General features: G+C 42.9%; 1 long non-coding RNA gene across 1 annotated transcript; it reads right to left on the bottom strand.

The window, feature by feature from the left end:
- Nucleotides 1–1162: 1162 nt before the first annotated feature.
- Nucleotides 1163–2700, bottom strand: LOC139023279 (uncharacterized). Its single transcript, XR_011474416.1, has 3 exons — nt 2026–2700; nt 1444–1937; nt 1163–1251 (listed from the first exon to the last, which is right to left on the bottom strand). It is a non-coding gene; the product is annotated as an uncharacterized lncRNA (long non-coding RNA).
- Nucleotides 2701–8421: the final 5721 nt, after the last annotated feature.

Raw genomic sequence — 8421 nt, 5'->3', positions numbered from 1 at the left:
ACATTGCTGATCACACAGTCAGCATTGCAGACCATCTGAAATCATAAGATGAGGAATATTACACCAATCAATGCACATCACTGGCAATGCAGAGTGTTCGTCAATGGACAATATCAAAAAGTTATGTTCACCTGAACATTAATGCTGTGAAAGGATTTCCTATTCACAAAATCGGCCTCATGGGCACCTGAGGGGGCTTTTATCCTTATGTGTGTGCAGTCCACTGCACCAATGACATTGGGAAACCTGTCACACAAAGTAATGAGTATCCTACTATGTGTTAACAGTTGTCCTGTAATTTGTAGATCCTCTTACCTGCAATCCTATAGAACTCCTCTTGATGTCACAGAGTCTTCTGTGGCCAGGGAAGGAGATGAAGACATCTGCTAATGCTTTGATAGCCAGACACACACTCCTTATTGTGCGGCAAATTGTGGCCTTGTTCAGCTGTTCTGCATCCCCCACTGAGTACAGGAAGGCTCCACTAGCAAAAAAGCGCAAGGCCACACAAACCATTTGCTCCACACTCAGTGCATGGCTCCGTGCAGTGCGGTGCTTAATCCTGGGACCCAGTAGTCTGCATAGATACCTGATGCCATCTGCAGAAAACCTGTATCTTTCATATAGATGGTCATCAGGGAAGGCCAGTGGTCCAACCGGTCCCTGAAGACCTTTCTCGCCTGAAGGCTCTCCTCAGCACAAGTGCTTCTTCATCCACACCATCTCGCACGAATGGCATGCCATTGTCAGAGCAGAAAGGAACACACAATTTTGGGCCTTCATATAGGCTAGTGGCCACACCTGGTGCTGGGGGGTGTGGCAAAAGAGGGCGATGCCTTATAACGATGACTTGGTTGTACTGATTGCTGGGAAAATAAAAAAAACCTTAGAAAGTGCCACCGTCCTGTGTGCTCACAATAAGAGCTCATATGTCATGGCTCACTTGACTTTACGAGAATATACCTAATTTTTATTTTGAGCTGTGTCATTCTTTGGAGCTGGGGGAGGAAAGAAAAATAATGATTAATACATTTGTGTTACAGTTAGCATACAGTGTACATTGAAGGCATATCTCACCTCCCTCTCAAGTTTTTTTATTTCAAGGTCCAGTTTCCTAATTGTCCTCTTTTTTATTTCGGACTCCAGTGCAAGATTTTCCATCTTTTTCTTCTTGTACTGAATGTCTATGTCTGCCAGTTCTATTTGGCGCCGGAGGTGGTTGCCATACAACTTTCTGATAGCTTGTGAGCTCTGTGAACACAATACAATTAGCGCAGCGTGAATTTGCAGGATGTGGTGTCCTTTTATTAATACGCACTATGTTGCCAGGCTGGTTTTCCCACTGTATAGCATCTGGTCCTGTAAAAGAAATTAGATTTTTTGATTTGATGAGGACTCCTCACCATTGTAGAGTAAATAGTACTTTCACAGTCTTAACAATACCTCATGCCTTCTGGAATCCAGAGAGATGGTCTCCTCCTCATCATCGTCTCCATCATGTGCTGTTGCTGCTGCACTGGCCTTCACCCTATCACATTTAATCGGATTCATATTGAAGCTAGTAGACAAGACATGCCAGGCCTACAGTATGCCTTTGATGGAGTACTCACTGGATCAGCATCGTCTGGTGCTTGTGCTGGTGGCTCTAACAGGAACACAGTGCTGCCAGACACTGCAAGGCAATAGGTAAACCAAAGTCAGACAGTCCAAATTGATTCAATATGAATGTGGTTGTATCCCATGTAGAGATGGAAGGACATACCTTGAATGAAGCGGGTGGCATCTTGGGAGGAACCTATGCTCGTCTCTTTCCCCCAGGGATCCCCTCTAAGACGGGCCTGCCTTTATTTAGCTCCAAGGCCATGTCCTCTGCTGGGGTAAGGTCAGCCTTTGGTGACCACCACCCGTGCCTTGTCTGTGGGTATTCTTTTTCACTGCTAAAACAGTACAGACAATGTGTGAGCAGGCACCTTCTGGGTACAATATATGCTTGTGGCTTTGTTAAATATTAGTCAGGGACCATACCATTCTGCAGAATGTTCTTGTATTTGATTTTGACCTGCTGCCATGTCCGTTTTGGCCCGTTCATGTTTAATCTACACACACACACACACACACACACACACACACACACACACACACACACACACACATTTAATGAGTCACACTGCAAAAAATTACTTGGTATTTTTGTCTTGTTTTCAGTAAAAATATCAAAAAATTTATCAAAGCTTTATACAGTGTGATGGAGTTACTTTACACAATTTCACTCATATCTGCAGTGCATTTCAATTAAAAATTTAACCGTTTCATAATTACAGTACAACTGCATTTTTGGAGATGTGAATTAAATATTTGAATTGTAATTGTGATGTTTCAGCGGAGCGGTGAGTGTGTAATTGTGCACTACTTACGCATTCAGGCGGTCTGCAATACTTTGCCCCGCTTTTTCTCTTTGCTTTTCACTGTGGCGGTGTTGCCTTTCTTCTTAATTATATATTTTACCTCCTCGTATGCCTCCATGAGGATTTGTGCTTCCGACGGGGAAAAGTACGCGGCTCTAGTTGCCATGGTAAATCAGTTAATCTGTGATCTGTGGCGGGGTCTATTTGAGTGAGCCGTGAGCGCGCACCTATCCAGGATTGGTTTCACCTGGCTTAATGAATCCGTGCTCTGCTCATCCTGGCTTGGTCTTTGTGCAACCAATTAACCTGGACGCACAGTTTTGGCTTCATTGAGCTCAGCTAGTAGTCATTTATCCGGATGTCTTAATTCTACTTTTGTGCAACAGGCCCCTGTCTTTCCGCGATATAACCATTAGATATTGCCGTTTACCTCAGCTCATTGGCTATCTACCAAGCTAGATTTCAAGACATCAGTGGTCATTGGCCGAAATACAGTCAATCAAAGAAACACTGGTCATATCATTGGCGCGCAATGAGGTCATTGTTTGGTGTGTTCAAATCAGTTCCTTTTGGTCAATACGCCCGTAAAAAGAAACATCATGTATGGTTGTGTTACTAAACAAATAGAGATTGCAATGAAACCAACCATGACTAGATAAAACATAAGTTTAGTGTGAGTAATTACATCGAATGTTTCGTCGAAAGTTGAAGGAGACGGAATTCATGACACAAGCCGTTTACAAAATGTTTTGTGTTATGCTATAAAAATGAATTTTATCGAACAAAACAACCATTTATTGTGAAGATTGGACCTTTTGTATTGCCAAAAGAGAAAGATCTTCAAAGGTAATTTATTATTTTATTGCTATTTCTGACTTTCGTGGCGCTAATGCTTGGTTGGAAAATGCTAGTAATATTTGTGTGTGCGGCGCGCTGTCGTCAGATATACGTAAGGTATGCTTTCGCCGAAAAGCCTTTTTGAAATCTGACACAGCAGTTGGATTAAGAAGAAGTTAAGCTTTTAAATTATGTAAAACATCTATTACTAAGACTAATAATTACTTAAAATCTTATTTCAAATACATGTATTTTACAATTTTTGCGCTCTGCATTTCACCGGATGTTAGCCAGGTGAGACACTAACGTCCCACCTAGCTCAGAGAAGTTAACATTTTGCCACAACTTTGGAAGTATGCCTGAGGTCATTGTCCAGTAGGTCAGAAGTTTACAATATACTCAATTAGTACTATGTTTGTGCAGATGAACGTGGTACCTTCAGGCGTTTGGAAATTGCTCCCAAGATGAACCAGACTCGTGTAGGTCTACAATTTTTATTCTGAGGTCTTAGCTGATTTCTTTTGATTTTCCCATGATGTCAAGCAAAGAGGCACTGAGTTTGAAGTTAGGCCTTAAAATACATCCACAGATACACCTCCAATTGACTCAAATTATGTCAATTAGCCTATCAGAAGCTTCTAAAGCCATGACATAATTTTCTGGAATTTTCCAAGCTGTTTAAAGGCACAGTCAACTTACTGTATGTAAACTTCTGACCCAAGAATTGTGATACAGTGAGTTATAAGTGAAATAATGTGTCCGTAAACAATTGTTGGAAAAATTACTTGTGTCATGCTTTAAGTAGATGTCCCAACCAACTTGCCAAACTATAGTTTGTTAACAAGAAATTTGTGCAGTGGTTGAAAAACGAGTTTTAATGACTCCAACCTAAATGTATGTAAACTTCTGACTTCAACTGTAAGTGCCGAATTTATTCAATTTCAAAATAGTTTAGCAACATACTTGATTCATCAGATTGTAAGATTGTGCTGCTTTTCCATTTTCTTGTAATAATTTCTCAACGAGTCTGTGACCACCACAGTTGCAGGATAAAAACTTATCGTAACAACCAAGCGCCACTACCCTTCAAATTCCTATACACACATATGGACAGACCACAACCCCAAACTTATTGTGGGACAGGCCCTTGTGGGCAAGGCCTCCGAAAATGCTTGGGAACCCGATTATGGCCATTTATTTACATGAGCGCTTTCATGATGCACATGACCCAACCCCTCCAAAAGGAGCTACAATTCTGGCGCCAATGGTTGCTCATGGTGAAAACCCTCTGACTCATCAACGTCCTATTCCCTCTGAGCACTGAAAAAATCGGCGAAACATCTCTATGACTGGAACAATTCTAGAACATATAGAGTCTTAAAAATAAAATCAACCAAAGATTTCGGTGAGCTACACACAAAGAAGATAGCATGTGTCTTCTACATTTAAAATATTTAAACATTTTAGTCATTTAGCCAAGACAGAAACTCTCCCCATCCAGAGCAGAAATTTATGTGTGTTACCCAAGGTAAAGTGCACTTCGCGTCAAGGGCACATTGCACAGACATTTCTCAACTATCTGCTCTGGGACTTCAAACCAACAAAACTTTGCAGGAATTATACCGCTTACATCAGAGAGATTTTAACCAATGCACACTGCTTAACACAATGTTAGAAGACATAAACCATGCAGCTTGCAAACAATCCTATCTCTGAAAACTATTCAGAGATGCAGCGTCACTCCGCGAGATAGCTGGGTAGGATACGCTGAGAGGAGCCGTCCATTGGCCCGCCGCGTCTCTCTTCTACAAAAACATGTGTAGCTTGGCGCGATCAACTTAGGTTGGTCCTCTTAAACCCTTATAAAATCCAGTTATCGAGAAGAATGAAGAATGGTGTACAAGATCTTATTAGAGAGCTAGAGGAAGGTTTATGGCTATCCTCTCTGAGTTAGCTAGACGCATGTAAGAATAGTGTGAAGCGCCAACAACATACCTCTCAGAGGCACTCACTGGTCTCATAGAGGACACATGTAACCACAGAACTAGTAATACAATTAGCGACAGTACTTGAAAAAAGTTCTATTTATCTATTTCGAGAGATAAGCCTATAATGAAAACAAACCCACCGAAATTTTTGTGGCATCCTAGAGACAAACAACTAAAAATTGGTTATCGGCGATCTAGAAAAACGATTGACTCAACACATGTGCACCACACCTCCCGTCCTAGGTATCTTGCCTGACACACCCCGTGCCGCAGAGCGTCTTGGTGTCAGCCATTTTGACTTAGATCAAAGCGGAACTGCCATGATCTTTTTCTAGCAACCCACATAGTCTATTTCGTCTAACCTCTATCAATCTCCTACCATTAAGCTAGTCCCTCTGGAGCGGCGTTGTGAAAGCCTAGCCGAACCCATCTCACTGACCCTAACTGAGCTCTCTACCGGCCCCTGGATCTCCTGAGCACCACCACAAAATATCTATCGCACACTGCCCTTTGATGAGAATGCAGTAACTGAACAACACAGGACTGATCAACCCCAATAATTAGCAATTAATGCATCTACAACCAGAGTGGAATGCACCCATCACAGCAAGGCCTGAGTCTTAGGCTATACACTCCATACTTAAACCTAAACAATAATATCCTCTATGTGAATTAAGTGTCACAAACAGGTGCCATAAGATGAAGGGAAGCCCGGAGTAAATAGGAGAGGCACGTGAGGCAACTGAAGTGCAGAACTTGAAACAAACACAAACACCGTTGCGCCCAAAGCGAAAGACCTAGTGTTTCTTAGGCTTCTTTTTTCTCTAATGGTTAAGACGTAGGCGTTTTAGTATCCATGCGCAGACACGAGCAGAAGACATGGCGGGTGTATCTCCTCTACTTCACTACGCGAGGCTAAACGGACAGTGCCCAGCAGTGCTGAACACAGAAGATATTAGAGCATGAGCCTTACTAAAAGTCACACACTTAGCCTTCGAACTCCGCATGATGCAGGCCGCAAATGTCACAATTCGCAGACTAACTACGCACGTTCTATGTATACTACCCGGAGCGTAAACATAGTGGATCACAAAGCCCATTAGGTAAATGCGGTATATTCCTAGCGCCGAAATGGCCTCCTACTACTCTATTTCTGGTGCAGACAAATCTATTCTCACGTCCCCTCAGATGAGTCCTTATTTCGACGTTCATATCACTGTCTGCCCCTAGGCCACACAATCCTCTTACTCACCAACTCTCAGCCACAATCCCGTTTCATCCAAGCAGAGACCGTGTCTGCGGACGAGCGAGCATACAAGTTCTATGATCTCGAATTCCGAGGAACAAAAAAGCGAATGAAATATGTTCTGCAAGAATGGCTGAACATGAGAGAGCCACGATCCAGCGAGCCCTGATGCAATACTAACCTGTTCCTTCATTTACGGCCATAGAGGCTCTAAATGTGAGTGTAGCCGAGCTCATGGTTTACTGGCCTAATAACGGCCTTGATTATGTTGAGGAATCCCATCAGATCTAGGTCCCAACCTACTGCTGCGTAGAGACTTACCTAAACATGGTGTCCCCTCCCACTTATAAGAGTTAGGGTTTGCCCCGACCGCGGTGATTCAGATTGCGAAGAGGTGTGTTTAGACCGAACTTTATTAGACCACTATCTTTTTAAACTTGGAGAAACGCGTTTTACCTTAATCTAGGGATCTTCCAATGAAATAAACAATCGTGAGGAATTACAAATGAGCCTTCTTAACAAAACTACTACAAGTAAAGACTAAAAAGTATCTTGCTCAGAAAAAACCTACTTCAATACTAGTTAACAAACTTGAGTTATGTCCATTTTTTCACACCTCCTCATGCGCGTTAAACTGTGACAGCCACATCTCAAAACGGACAACCACTCTACGTCAAATTGAATCCTTGACCATTAATTATTATTAAAGCCTTCCAGCACCATCTTGCAGATGTCTCCCAGCCACACGTACTCTCCAATGAAGCACCTAATATCCAAACAAAGTCCCGTAAGGCCAGTACAAGTTCAACTCACGGTCATTCCAATGTTGACTGAATATCATCCAATGCGTGCACCATTTCATAAAAAGGTGAGGACGGATCCTAAGCACCTTATCAATCAAAAAAGGAGGAGAGGGCCCAGTCATGATGAAAGACGGGACTGACCTGGTTGGGGGCTGCGGAGAGAGTCTCTAACCGGTTTCGCCCTGGCTGCAACTTAATTATACAGACTGAGCGCCATGCGTTATTGAGTGACCAAAACCAAACCCAGTCTTTAGATAATTACTAGCCGTGTGATTAAATATGTGACACTCCATCGCTCTCCAAATGCCACGACCACAAGACAACAATACATTTTTCTACTTCTACTTAACATACAGAATGCCTCTAGATCTCAGTGCTATAGATACATCAAGAATTGTGTGGACATATAGCCCCCTGGAATGTGGTTAACATTGTCCCACTCCAATACATTCTAACATAGGCATGTTTCGAACGGTCCAATTGTCCTGGATCTGAATTGGCTGGCCAGTTGAACCAACATAGGAACTACGCAGATGTCCTTCATACACGCCTAGATCCAGTAGCACCCAAAAATTGCATCATAAATGGAGGGTGGTGGATCGAATGTTTCTTGGCACGACCATGTACAGTTACTAATTGGTGCACAAGGGACCCATTGAGCGACATGAAAGGCACTGTAGACCATATGTTATCAGCATTGTGTGTCAACAGAGATAACCTTTCACTATCATTGCTGCCCATCTATTATTCATGCGAAACTATTGCGACGGAGCGAGTTGGGGTGGATGGCCGTAGGCCAGATCGAATGCACATAAAGGACAATTTGGTGCACTCGTCACGGTTTCTGTAGCCCATGCTATCATTCAACTAACCGACCGGAGATGGAGCCAATAAGCAATCATGTTTTTGTCCGTAGCTTCTGCCTTGCCGTCTATAGTCACTATAACCCTCCTCCATGCGCTATTCCAGTGGCAGGCACCTGCTTGAGTTCACCCAGAGGTGCTTGACATTCTGAATAAAAACCCGCCACCCAATCAGCCTCAGCAATCACAACCGGATGGATCACCTTTGCATACCACATTGCCTTGCAGTTCGTGAGGCCGGATTGACCCGGCAGTTCAACAAATTGCAATCCTCTCTCT

This window comes from Salvelinus sp. IW2-2015, linkage group LG30, assembly GCF_002910315.2.
Source record: "Salvelinus sp. IW2-2015 linkage group LG30, ASM291031v2, whole genome shotgun sequence".
NCBI classification, from domain to species: Eukaryota; Metazoa; Chordata; class Actinopteri; order Salmoniformes; family Salmonidae; genus Salvelinus; species Salvelinus sp. IW2-2015.
The sequence above is the reverse complement of the archived record's forward strand: the minus strand, read 5'-3'. Positions and strand labels throughout refer to the sequence as shown.